The 15,267-nt window shown below is 35.4% G+C and overlaps 1 pseudogene; it reads right to left on the bottom strand.

Annotated features, from left to right (window-relative positions):
• Window positions 1–7,566: 7,566 nt before the first annotated feature.
• LOC130743902 (uncharacterized) lies at window positions 7,567–9,496 on the bottom strand (annotated as a pseudogene).
• Between the last annotated feature and the right edge of the window lie 5,771 nt (window positions 9,497–15,267).

Genomic DNA, 15,267 nt, shown 5'->3' with positions numbered 1-15,267 from the left:
GTTTTCAATTCTAAAAACTGTTCTCAATTTTGCTTTTTAAAAACTGAAAAACGGAAAGAGGTAAAATGTGTTTTGCTTTTCAGTTTTGCTTTTCTCTTTCCAAAACTGAAAAAACACGGAGAAGTTGGTGTTTTCAGTAATGGCAAACTTGGTAAATACTATCAAAAGTATCAAACGCTTTCTTTTCAACTAAATAGGGATGAGCTCTCCTGGAACTTGTTCATCCCAAGCACTGCTAGAACCTTCTCATCCCAAGCACTGCAACGCACAACCAAAGCACCGTGGCACACAACCCTCAAAATCTCAGGTTGGTTCATTTTTTTCATTATCTTGGAAATCTTAAATTGATTTGATTTCTTTTGATTTTGGTTTCTTCTGGTTCCCCTGTCATCTTCAATTTCTCCATTCTCTATGGGTTTTGCAAACCCTAGATTCGAGCATGGCTAAATGGGTGTTTTGTTGGGTTTCTTGGGTGAGTTTTGTGGGGTTGTTGGTGGGTGGGGGCTGTTGTTGAGTTTGATTGTTGGTAGGCTTCGAAAGTTTGGTGGTGAGGAGGGGGTTGTGTTTCAACAGTGGTGGAAACCAGATATACACCTTCAATCTAAGGTCCACAAGTACTCATAGTTCTTGTTATGGCAATATATTGATGTGGGTGTTATTGTAAGCATAAATTGGAATCCATATATGATTATAGAACACCAAATAGAATGAGATAGATTGCGTACCTGACAAATCATGAATGGAATAAGGATTCTTGTTAGCATCATCTGATCTTGTGACAGTCAAGTGACTGAAAGTGACTAGGGCTTCCTCTGTATCTCACACTCCCTTTCACAGCTATCAATGGGACAAACTGTGGAGCCAGATTAGATCAGTGATTATAGAGGGGACCTAGCCAACATATATTTAACCCTAGTCCCCTTCCCATCATGGGCCTATAGGTTAAGGCCTACACTGTAGTCCACACTAATCAATACAGATATTCAAGCCCAAATAAATAGATCACTTAATTGATTAAGTTGGCTTACATATGCACTTTTCTGGATCATGAATTAGCCCGTTTTTATTAAAACAAAAACTGCAATTGATTGAAGCCCACAAGAATTAATAAATAATTCTTACATTCTCCCACTTGGGCAAAATCAATTGCATAATTTATATTTTGAAAAACATTTTAAAAACGACTCTCGGGCTAATGACTAATTTTGTTATGTGGCCACATTTTGAAAACACATGATCCAATGTGCGATATCTGAGACTCTGTCCAACTATAGTAAAGTAATATCGAATCATGGCGGTCATCATAGCATTTATTGGTATATGACCTTCCATGGTTACAAACATCACTAACTCCGTCGACTAGTCATTAGTGTGGAGTGTAGCTAGAAAATAGCATGCCAATATGATCCAACATCCAAACTGCTATTTTTTTTGTCGGTCCTCCTGATTTCTCTCAAATGCCTTAAAGCCAAAGAAATCGTATGGTTCTTAGAACCATCATGCCTCAGCTCCAATCTGACGTCGACCACCGGCACAGAGGTCCCATTGACGTCGAGCTAAAATATCAATTTCTCTCAAATGCATTAGAGCCAAAGAAATTGTATGGTTCTTAAAACCATTATGCCTCAGCTCCAATCTAGTGTCGACCACCGACATAGTGGTCCCAACGACACCGAGCTCAAAATTATAATTATGCCTCGAACTCTAATGTCGACCATAGGCATGATGGTCCAACAACATAGAGTTCCAATATGCCTCAGACTCCCAAATGGTGTCAACCATGGGCATGGTGGTCCAAAAACACCGAGCCTCGATATGCCTCAGCTCCAAACTGGCGTCGACCACCGGCACAGAGGTCCCAAATGACGCCGAGCTGGTGTCAACCATGGGCACGATGGTCCTAACAACACCGAGTTCCAAGATTTTGCAATTGATATACATAAACATAAGCATATGTAATGATATATAAAATTAAACAATAATTGTATTATCAATTGCTTAGAACACATGTCAACCCAACAATATAAGTGTTCAAGGATAAAGGTTTAACATGAAAATATTAATACAATGCTCCCACTAACCAAACATATCAAAAGAACTTACCATGCCCATTTTCTCAATATGCATGACTCATGAATACCATGGGACTAAGTCATTTGATTGTGGGACTAAGCAATACACATTTGATATAAACACAATTTTTTACCGTTGAAATTGTACAAAATGTTACCGTTATATAATATGGACGTTGGTGCTCAAGAATTGTGGATATTAATTTTTTTTCTAATTATTACATAATTGAATGACTTGGTACAATTGGAATGATACAGTTTATTTCCATGAGCAAATAGCCAAATATAATAATATTTCTTCTTTTGTCTTATACGAAGACCTTTTTTAGAGACACACTCCATTAAGCCATGCTGTCAAGTTTCATGTGCTCCAATAGTGTGAGACACTAGTGAAGAGTCTCTTTGGTGTGAGAGACTCTTATACAAAATACATTGAACATATTGATTTAGAAAACCAGAAAAGTAAAACCGCTTAAACAAGAAATCTATCTAATGGTTCTACATTTCATGATTACATTACATCAAAAGATTTCCTATTAGACTTAGCCTACATAACCTAAGGAAAAGACTTAAACCTAACACTCCTTGATACTCCTTAGAGGCCCCAAGCTTGCTTTGACTTGCCAAATGATCAAAAATCTTATTGCAAAAAACTCCATGATTTTGATAATAGCCTTTATCAACTAATCTTACCTTAAATGTGTTCAAAGAACCATCATAATTTAATTTAGTTCTATAAATCTGATTAACACAACCATCTTTTAATGACTTGGCTTGTCATCAATTTTTAATTTCTAGGTTTGGGTGAGTTTTAAATTTCTGGGTTTGGTGATTTATTTTTGGGTTGTTACTAGGAATGAAGAACATGAATGATGAAGATGAATTTTTGGAGGTTAAGATTTTTTTTTAAATGAAAGTTATGAAAGAGGATTAAGGATAATATGTTGTGATTAAGATTTTTTTAAACGTGTCTGTCACATCATTTTTTTTGAACATAAATCTTTTATTAGAGATGAAATGGGTCCAGCCCAAGATACACAGCAATAGTTGCATTATGCAGGGTCAATACAAACGCAATAACGATTTATGACCTGCCAACTATTGAGAGCAAAAAGCTAATTATATATAATCAATAGTGATTTGCATATATACATATATATATATGTATATATTTATGGTCAATTCCCTAATTTGCATAAAATTGAAGAATTAAATCAGTTGGTTTGATACTATAGATATTGATATGAAAATAGTTTTGTCTTTTATTTTATCTCAAATCTATTGTCAACGACTTTTAAGTTTCAATTTGATATGACGAATCTGGTAATTATGGACTATTCGTATATATTTGGGTTGGGTATTTAATTGAAAATGGGACATATTTGTTGTTGCAACAGACTATTCACGCCACAACACTACAAAGCCGCAACCGCAACACCTGCAACCGCGATCGCAACCGCAATTTAAAACCCTAAGTCAGGCGTTAGGTATGGGCAGCTAGGCCTAGGCTTAACCTTGTCCAGACTCCACAAAAATCATAACTCCGCCACTGATGGCAAGAGCTTTGCCTTCCTTAGCCACCTATTCATTGTGCAACCTTATTTGAGTTATTGTTGGGTTATTTTGTACAGGGGCAGATCCAGCGGGGTGGCTTACCGATGCTTCGCACCCTCGTATATTTTAAGTTTTTATAGTAATATTATGTAAGAAAATATTCTCGCCCATGTAGTCAAGATAATATAAAGTAAAAGTTAGTAGAAATCATAAATTACATGGTGGTACAGTGGCAAGCACTACTGCCATTTTTGTACAAGTCCCAAGTTTGAATCCTTGATCCCTCAGTTTTATATTTTTTTAACGAAAAAAATTTCAAACATGGACAAATGATTTGAATGAGTCGAACCCATTCCAACAAGAATATTGTGAGAATGAACTACCACTATAATAGATGCAACTCTTGAACATTAATGGCTCAAACGTGCGTTGCGTTTGTTAACTATTTTCCAATTTTCACATGCGTATGACTTGGTGTTCAGAAAAACGCAAGAACGCTCATCTCCCCCCAAATCACGTTTTTCCTGAAACGTAAAATTGGAGCATTGGCGTTAAGGAACAACGTTTGACCGTTGGAGACTAGTTTTTTTGACTTTCACCAACTCTCTTCATTGCACATCAGATCAAGTTCAAAGCTTTGGCTTCACTTCACTACACATATGAATCACATCAGATTTTGAATTAAAGGCAGGTTTTTGGATTTCACCAACTTATTGAAAGCTTTGGCTCACTCCTTTCGCATCAGTAATGAAAGGTAAAAGTAAAATTTAATTTTGGGTTTCACCAAATCTCTTGAAAGTTTTGGGTGGTTTAGACCTTGAATGAAAGGCAAGTAGATGCAAGTGGGTGCATCAGACATTGGTACAAACCTTGAATTGAATTATGGCTCTCAAGTCCTTACCTCACTCACCAAGTCATCTTATGTGCATCTGATAGAGAATTAAAGGCAACCGGTAAATCCATTTATATCTTGGTTTGTTATTCCTTTGTTGTCTCTATTTATATATTGAAAAGCATCGGTTCACCTTATCACAATGGATGGTTGAGGACTTGAAGAGTGTTTTAAGAGGGTTCTCTTTGTAATTATATTTGTGGTTCATTCTTGTAAGCTATTTCAGGTTTGTAACTATTCTACTCTTGCTATTGTTTACTCTTGCTTAAATGAATGTGCTATTCAATATTCATGCGTGTAATCTGAAGAACTGGGTCTTGGTCTCTTTTAATGTTCCAAAATTCAAACTGGGTCTTGATCTGAAAAATTGTGTAATATGTTATTCAATATTTTATTTTTGACATGCTGAACTGAAATCCTATGTTCAATCTACTGATGTTAGAAAAACTGCACATTTACTAGATTTTAAGACCCTAATTAATCTGCTATTCACAGATTTTATGAGTCTTTATCTTGTGTTTCAATTTCTGTTATGATATTTTGGTAATGATATGCTGAATTATTGTAGTTTGTTATGACCAACTTAATACTGTTATATACACTTTTATCATGCACTCTGAAGATGAAGATATCCTTGACAATGACAATGACAATCAAGTTGGTGAGAATCCATCCATAATTGTTGCCTCTTCGACAGAAATGGATTTTGTTCGGAACTCAAATAGAGATCAGATTGTAGATAGCATGCAAAATCACTAGTTTTGTATTTGTACTTTGAAAATGTAATCTATTTTTTATCCAAACACCATCTGCCCTATGATGTGATGATTTTCCACCTTTGTTATTAATTTATTTATACCCACAGTTATAATGTTTGGAAAATTAGGATAATAATGTCTTTTTTTTTATTTTAATTCTAAACGTGAGTTTGATTCATATCATCCAAACAATATTCATTTTTTTCACAATCACGTTTGTTACAAATCATCCAAACATAAATCACGTTTACTCAAACACAATTATACTAAAATCACGTCCGAAATCACATTAATTCAAAGACCACATTTCCAACGGAATCTCAAACGGGCACCAAATGATGTTTTACGTAACTTCTACATCTAAATAACAACATCAATAGTCATTTTGATAAATATTCGATACCAATTTTCATGTGTTATTTACTATTACTTTTGTAGATAACAAATACAGTTTTTTGTTGGTATCTCTTATATTCGAACTAATTATATATTTCTTTTATTTATAAAAAAATATCAAAAGTAAGTTTGGATTTGTATGTGAAAATTATACCCAAAATTATACCCAAAAGTAAGTTTGGATTTGTATGTGAAAATTATACCCAAAAGTAAGTTTGGATACACAATAAAAATCATGCAAATGAAAAATTATAGTCGACACAAGAAACTTCACATTATTTTTGTTTACTATAATTTTTTAAAGTATTACCAAACGTGCATATATAAATCATTTGTTTGATCTGTAGTCCTCCCAGTGTAAATATCCTGGCTATGCCTCAGGTTTAGTAGAGGGGCTGGATTGTTTCCATTTTCTGCCATATTCAATAAACTTTGAGCTTTAAGATAAGTTCTCATTTTTGTAGCCCATAAATCATAGTTTTCACCTGCAAATATAGGAGGTGGAGGCAAGGAGTTGTTGTTGGGTATCATTCTTATTTGTGTTTTTTGGGTTGAAAGTTCCTCACTTGTTTTTCCTTCTCACTCACAATCCCCTTAAGATTAAGGAGGTCTTCATGCTATTTGTTGGTCTTTAGCTAAGTTTGAAGTAAAAAACAACAACTTGATTTTCATTCAATAGAAAATATACTTATACAAAATACATTGAGTGAAGACTTACTTTTCTACACTACTTGACAACACATTGTCTTAGAAAACTAGAAACGTAACACTTAAACAAGCAACTTATCTAATGATGTTCTGCATTTCGTCATTACATTACATCAAAAGGCTTCATAATAGACTTAGCCTACATAACCTAAGGAAAAGACTCAACACTTACATAACTTATCTCTTTTGTTCAAGATGATCTTATTCTTCTCATATTAATACAGTTGCTTCTGATATCCCTAGTGCCTATGGTCACCCTTCTCTTTAGTTGGTCATTGATCGACTGGATTCTCTTCAAGCTCTTATGAGTGTTTGAGTAACATCGTGTTCGTTTTGAATGATTTGATACTCGTCTTAATAAAATTGATGGACTCTTGGAAAATTTGAAGGATTCGACTAGAGGATGATTAGTTGTTTTGATGTACTTTGTTCTTTTAATTTATTTGACTATTAGACTAATTGGATTCTATTGATTACTGTGATATTTTGATTGTTTGACAACTCTAATGACATATTTTGATATTTTGATGTCAAATTGAACCCTTAACACTTGTGTTACTTGTTATTTTTCTTATATTTATGCCTAGTAACCTTTCAGTATTTTTATCTTTTGAATAATGTCAAAAAGGGGAGAAGATGTGTGTATATTGATAATATTTTAGAGCATACATGACTACCTCAAGAATTCTTAAAGTGCAAAAAAAAGGAGTTGTTCATTCATGATCTAAGCTAACATTTTAAAAGTATTTATCATCAGTAAAATGGGGAGATTGTGGAAAGAGGTCTTTCTCTGGACTGTAACAGAGTTTTTGAAGAAGACTAACACGAGTCAAAAAGAAGAACTTGAGAAATAGCTTACATGAGTTTATTGTGTTTTACTGTATTTTATAATTCCCATATTCATGTACTGCTTGAACACATAGATTGGTTAGATAATCTTGACCATGTGTTCAATTGAATCTAATAAAGTTTGTCATATAGGGCTCGTTTGGTGGTCATGAAAGGATAGGACAAGATAAGATAAGAGTAGGATAGATTGTTAGTCTGTATGGCGTTTGGGGTGCACTAGATAAGATAGACTCATATCATACCCTTAATTGGAGGTGGGCTGGATAAGCAAAGCAAAATGACATAAACACCGTCCAACAAAATGTCATTTTTCAAAGAAATTACTCACTCAAAACAATTATATTAATGAGTTCACAAACTTGAGACAATCCTTTCCACAAAAAGGCCATGGGCACACGATGGTGCATGGACATTATTTTATCTTCATATGCATACCACTCTTCATCCGTTAAGCCCATTTTCAGCAGCTCGTCCATGACGCCCCTGGAATCGTCAAACATATCTTTATCAACTTTGAGGCAGTTAGTAGCCTCAACCAATCTTTCAGCACTTAATTTAAGCCATTTTCTAATAGTATTTCCTAATTAAGATATATTATTAGCAATCAAATTTGCTCCTCTGTATCTTTTTCTTGATTGACATTCTACAAGGTCATCATTTCTGCATTGTCATTGATTGATAGATGATGTCGGGGTCATCTTCACTCTAACAACATCATGATCAGTTTGTTCTTCCTCTTCTTTATCCAATTCCTCAACAACATCTGCAGGAGAACGAGATAATTTATCAATAGCACGGTCTTTTTCTAAAGCATAAGCTAATTTTTCAAGAAGTGGAATATGTGCATTCCTATAATCTTATGCATTCGGATGACTCAAACAACACAAAATGGAAAACATTTAATTTATCATAAATAGTTTGTGAAAGAAAAAAATTCATTAGTGAGAGAAAATTATAAACACTAACCTTTATATAATCATTCCACACATCTTCACTATCGCCCTTAATCATCTTCTACTTGTCATCCCATTCAAATCCATTTTGATTCAGCATATCATAAACAACATTATAAACTCCCATTAACCATTTTATTGAATATTCAATATGTGGATTTACCTTAATATCACATTCAGGAAACATCTCAAATTTATTCTTAGTTGCTTTCAAAGTATGTGATTTGAATTGTCTATTTTCATATCTTTGACCTTGGTTAATAGTTTCAACCAATATATCTAAGAATACTTCATCCTTACCATTGTCTACGATCTCTCTTTCTCTTGTTTTGCTGCATGCAACTTTCAGAGTCAATTTCTATGAGATACTCAAACTTTATTCAACATGTTTCAAAAAAATAATCAAGACATAAAACATAAGTATGTCATAGACAAACACAATGGCTGAAATTCCGAAATATAGTGCAATAAATACAAACAAACATATGTCTTAGTTCCTTATCAAAGTACATAACCAAATTTTTAAAAACGTAACAAACAAAAGTATAATATAGACCAACAAAGTAACTCAAATTTCAAAATGCATGACAAAAAATACATGTCATAATTCATATTTGTAGTAGCAACACATTCATTCCACATATGTGTAGCTAAATTTTCTTTCCATTCAGACCACTCCTCAGTTGTCTCAATCGTACATATAGGATCATCCTCACTGTGTAGTTATGCATCACATTCCAAATCTAATAGTGCTTCCAATGGGTCCGTAGACATTTCTCTTATAATAAAATTGTGTAAGGGGCAACAAGAAATTATTATGTTATTTTGGATTTTGAGTGAATATAAAGACCGAATTATAGCCCATCACGTCTTTAACATTCCAAAAGTTCACTATATCATGTTTCTAGCCATAGAGTGCCTCATGTTGAAGAACTTTTCTTTACATTGTGGAGTGTATCCACGTCTCCTCTCACTGTGGTGGTAATGTTAACCTCTGTATAGAGCAAGATATCTTCCACGAGATAATAATAATCTATAATAAATGTGTCAATTCAAAATATTTTTAATCTAAAATCATATAAACTTTGTAAATATGCAATGCTTTTACCTGTTGGAACTTTTAAACCATTCCTCCTAAAAACAACATTTCATCATGTCCTTGAGTCTGATGCAGATGCTTCCCATCTGGGTAACACATATAAACCACATATCTTTAGCACATATACCAAGGACATTGGTAGATATATCTCCTTTTTCTATTACGATATCTTGGTTTATCAATTGCTGGAACATTAACTTCAATGTGTGTTCCATCTATTGCCCCAAGACAGTTTTATATGGAAAATTCAAACATAAAATGAATATCTTAAAAAGAATAATACACAACAATTGACAATGAAAGTCGTTTCTTAAGAACAATAGGCTCACCATACCTTAAACAATTTTCGTCTTTCATTTAAGCAATCTTCTAATACAGGATCTGGTGCTCTAAGGAGTGATGCATGCACTCGTACGATGCTATTCAACACCTTATTAAAATACCTACTAATTGTTTCTCAAGACCGCTTAAAGAGAAACTTAATGACACGATTCTTTGAATTGTCGTCCAAAGCATGAATTTGGTCTCGACTCTCGAGTATTTTGCATGTTGCCACTCGCTCCAGATTGATGGACTGAAGATATTCCCTCAAAACAACAGATGTGCTAATATGTGGAGAAACATAGACACTTATTCCTCAACTGTGACTAACCCATCATCTTTCAATTTACCTTCATTATGAAGGAGAACACATGACAAATTAAAAGACCTAATATCCACATGAAGTTGATCAATACATATCACATTATCTCGGTAGATGCCTATGACAATTATTTTCATAAAACCATTGTGCAGAAGAACTAATTGTCATTGCAATGGCAAAACAATCCCCACTATCTCATAAAGCGTAGCTTCCATGATTAAATATATTAGCATTCAACGCTGCTTTTGATTCATATTTACCCCTATTATTAAGACACAATTATGACAAGTATAAACATAGCAAATTAATAATATGAACTTTATGTTTTCATTGGCTCAAGAAAACAACAATAAAATTATTAAGAAATTACAAGCATAATGTGGGGCCATATAGGTAACTAAATGAGAACTCATAAAGCTACCTATAGAGTGTACCCATGTCATGCTAACTAAATAAGAACTCATAACTCATAAAAAAAGTTACAAGCATAGATACAAAATGTACTCATGTCATTCATACTCAAACCATGTTAATTCTCCATGGTCAAAATTAGAGTTTATTCATAGATTCGTTCAGGCTTTAACATTAACAAACTACAATAGAGCTTATGTTAGCAAGATTGACTACAAAAATACCTTTGTGTTCATATAGTACCTTTCCTTTTATTCAAAACACATGTAAAACAATTAATACACTTATAATGAGTTTTCAAAGATAAAGCGGAGTGTTATTTAGTTTCTCATGTGTGTTATTCATAGGGTTTCCTTTCTCAGGATTTGGGAATATGTTTTCCTTCTGTTGTCTCAATTCATCAAAGGGTTTGATGAGTGGGTTGTGAAAGTAAGTGGTGGGCTTGCTTGGATTATATTAAAGAGAGACTTAGAGCCTGTTTGATAACCCTTTTTAAAAACTGTTTTCAATTTTTAAAAATTAAAAAACTGAAAAACTTGCTTGGGTAATCAAAAAACTGTTTTCAATTCTAAAAACTGTTCTCAATTTTGCTTTTTAAAAACTGAAAAACGGAAAGAGGTAAAATGTGTTTTTCTTTTCAGTTTTGCTTTTCTCTTTCCAAAACTGAAAAAACACGGAGAAGTGGGTGTTTTCAGTAATGGCAAACTTGGTAAATACTATCAAAAGTATCAAACGCTTTCTTTTCAACTAAATAGGGATGAGCTCTCCTGGAACTTGTTCATCCCAAGCACTGCTAGAACCTTCTCATCCCAAGCACTGCAACGCACAACCAAAGCACCGTGGCACACAACCCTCAAAATCTCAGGTTGGTTCATTTTTTTCATTATCTTGGAAATCTTAAATTGATTTGATTTCTTTTGATTTTGGTTTCTTCTGGTTCCCCTGTCATCTTCAATTTCTCCATTCTCTATGGGTTTTGCAAACCCTAGATTCGAGCATGGCTAAATGGGTGTTTTGTTGGGTTTCTTGGGTGAGTTTTGTGGGGTTGTTGGTGGGTGGGGGCTGTTGTTGAGTTTGATTGTTGGTAGGCTTCGAAAGTTTGGTGGTGAGGAGGGGGTTGTGTTTCAACAGTGGTGGAAACCAGATATACACCTTCAATCTAAGGTCCACAAGTACTCATAGTTCTTGTTATGGCAATATATTGATGTTGGTGTTATTGTAAGCATAAATTGGAATCCATATATGATTATAGAACACCAAATAGAATGAGATAGATTGCGTACCTGACAAATCATGAATGGAATAAGGATTCTTGTTAGCATCATCGGATCTTGTGACAGTCAAGTGACTGAAAGTGACTAGGGCTTCCTCTGTATCTCACACTCCCTTTCACAGCTATCAATGGGACAAACTGTGGAGCCAGATTAGATCAGTGATTATAGAGGGGACCTAGCCAACATATATTTAACCCTAGTCCCCTTCCCATCATGGGCCTATAGGTTAAGGCCTACACTGTAGTCCACACTAATCAATACAGATATTCAAGCCCAAATAAATAGATCACTTAATTGATTAAGTTGGCTTACATATGCACTTTTCTGGATCATGAATTAGCCCGTTTTTATTAAAACAAAAACTGCAATTGATTGAAGCCCACAAGAATTAATAAATAATTCTTACATTCTCCCACTTGGGCAAAATCAATTGCATAATTTATATTTTGAAAAACATTTTAAAAACGACTCTCGGGCTAATGACTAATTTTGTTATGTGGCCACATTTTGAAAACACATGATCCAATGTGCGATATCTGAGACTCTGTCCAACTATAGTAAAGTAATATCGAATCATGGCGGTCATCATAGCATTTATTGGTATATGACCTTCCATGGTTACAAACATCACTAACTCCGTCGACTAGTCATTAGTGTGGAGTGTAGCTAGAAAATAGCATGCCAATATGATCCAACATCCAAACTGCTATTTTTTTTGTCGGTCCTCCTGATTTCTCTCAAATGCCTTAAAGCCAAAGAAATCGTATGGTTCTTAGAACCATCATGCCTCAGCTCCAATCTGACGTCGACCACCGGCACAGAGGTCCCATTGACGTCGAGCTAAAATATCAATTTCTCTCAAATGCATTAGAGCCAAAGAAATTGTATGGTTCTTAAAACCATTATGCCTCAGCTCCAATCTAGTGTCGACCACTGACATAGTGGTCCCAACGACACCGAGCTCAAAATTATAATTATGCCTCGAACTCTAATGTCGACCATAGGCATGATGGTCCAACAACATAGAGTTCCAATATGCCTCAGACTCCCAAATGGTGTCAACCATGGGCATGGTGGTCCAAAAACACCGAGCCTCGATATGCCTCAGCTCCAAACTGGCGTCGACCACCGGCACAGAGGTCCCAAATGACGCCGAGCTGGTGTCAACCATGGGCACGATGGTCCTAACAACACCGAGTTCCAAGATTTTGCAATTGATATACATAAACATAAGCATATGTAATGATATATAAAATTAAACAATAATTGTATTATCAATTGCTTAGAACACATGTCAACCCAACAATATAAGTGTTCAAGGATAAAGGTTTAACATGAAAATATTAATACAATGCTCCCACTAACCAAACATATCAAAAGAACTTACCATGCCCATTTTCTCAATATGCATGACTCATGAATACCATGGGACTAAGTCATTTGATTGTGGGACTAAGCAATACACATTTTGTAGGATCACGCGCTTACCACTACGCCAAAACCAATTGGTGTTAGTGAGGGCGCAACGTTATTTCTTATAGCGTAGCAGACAGCGCCCCGTTTCGAATGCTACCTGCAGGCAGGATGCTGGCCCACCTGGACCCAACAATCCCCCCCCAGCACCTGCCAGCCAAACTAGCTGCACAGCATGCCTTCCGTGGGATTCGAACACGGGACCTGGCTCTGATACCACTTGTAGGATCACGTGCTTACCACTACGCCAAAACCCATTGAAGGTATGAAAAAACGGTAGAAAGGGGGGGTTTGAATAACGTTTTCAGTACAAAACTACCACCTTAAAGATTTTGACAAATCTTTCGAGAACTTAAGTGCTAAAGATAAGAGATAGAAAAGCACACAAGTATTTTATCCTGGTTCACTTGATAAATCACTCAAGCTACTCCAGTCCACCCGTTAAGGTGATTTCTTCCTTCTTAGAATGAAGGCAATCCACTAATCAGGTAAGAGTTACAACTGCACTTGAAACCTACAAGTGACTAACAATTACACTGACTTAGCTCACACTAAGATTCACTCTCTTAGTCTTCTCTAGGATCCGATCAACCTTGATCTCCTAAAGGAATCACCACTAAGATTCACTCTCTTAGTCTTCTTAAGGATACTGACCTACCCGGTCCCTTAAGGAAAATCAAACAACTGTTTGAGGTTGGTGTTTACAAAGGTTTGCTTCTAAATAAGCTGAGTGTAAACTAAATAAGAACAGATGAAAGAAAGCTTAGAATATTTTGAATATGTCTTGCGCGTGTATTGCTTCTTGCTAGTTTCTTCTAGCCGCTTCTTTCAATCTTCAGCCTCTATATATACTCCAAGGATTAGGGTTGAGCGTTGCATGGGAAATGCTACCGTTGGAGGGCAGTTTTGGAAAATCCAGCTTCTGCAGTGGCTGAGAACGTTAGGTAGGTCGTCAGGAAGGTACACTTGCTTTTGTACTTGGATAGCGACTTGACCTTTTAACCTAGGAGACTTCTGATCAGGGGAATACTTCATATAGGAACTTGTGAAGCCGGTTGATCAGAGTCAGAGGGAAAGCACAGATCCTCTGACCATTGTATCTTCTGATTCTGAACTCAGAGGGAAGAACATGGCCTTCAGAGTTTCTTGCTTCTGGACTTCAGAGTTTCCACTATTCAGCTTCTGGATCTTCAGAGTCTTCTACACCATCAGAACATCTGAACCTTCAGTGTTTCTTGGTTATCAGAACTTCTGGATCTTCAGAGCTTCTAGCGACTGAGTCCACATCAGAGTTTGTATAGCTTCAGAACTTCTGAAGCTTTTCCACTGTTCATACTGAACATGGTGAATGCGAAAGCGTTGCTTGGGTTACCCTTTATACACAGTGCTTCTGATTTGTGTGAGATTGAGTTGAGGTCAGAGCCTGTAAATAGCACACTCAGAAAAACACGTTAGAGTACCACAATTGTTCATATCAAAAGGTTAACTTGTAATCATCAAAACATAGAGTTGTACTACTAGATCAAAACTTGATCTTACAATCTCCCCCTTTTTGATGATGACAAAACTAAGATTTTTGATGAACAATTCTTAAACATTAAACTGAATTCACTCAGAGTTTAGAGATATAGAATAAGACTTATCCTGATGTGAATAGTTTATCTTGCTCATTCTGAATTCAAGTCACTGCTTGATTCTGAGCTTAGCTCCCCCTGAATCTAATACTTGATGAAAACGTTAGTAAAGTCTAGATTCTGAGCTAAATGATATAAGAGTTCAGAGTGAAAAACTTATGACATAGATGAAAAAACGAATAATCAGAGCGCATAAGTGATCAGAGTCATGGACAAGGTATCAGAGTCTTGGGTATCAGAGTCAACTTGGAATCACTTCAGAAGAAGTGAAATGTATTCCTTGTATTTGCCCAGTGACACATCTATGGTCATGAAGGTGGAACTCTTAAAATCTCCAAAAGAAAAATAAGTCACACTAACACATCTTACACATCAAAAACTGGGTTTACTCCCCCTTTTTGTCATAAGCAAAAAGCTTGGGGTGTGAAAAACTTAGCTTGAAGTACAAGGTACTCCCCCTTAGAGAAGGTCTAAGTTTAAAATAAAGAGAAAACGATGTAAGAATCAGAGTTAGGCGAAAATAAATAGAAGAGTTAATGCAAAGGATGAAC

This window comes from Lotus japonicus, chromosome 3 (assembly GCF_012489685.1).
Source record: "Lotus japonicus ecotype B-129 chromosome 3, LjGifu_v1.2".
Lineage (NCBI taxonomy): Eukaryota > Viridiplantae > Streptophyta > Magnoliopsida > Fabales > Fabaceae > Lotus > Lotus japonicus.
This window is presented reverse-complemented; position numbering and strand designations above follow the sequence as displayed.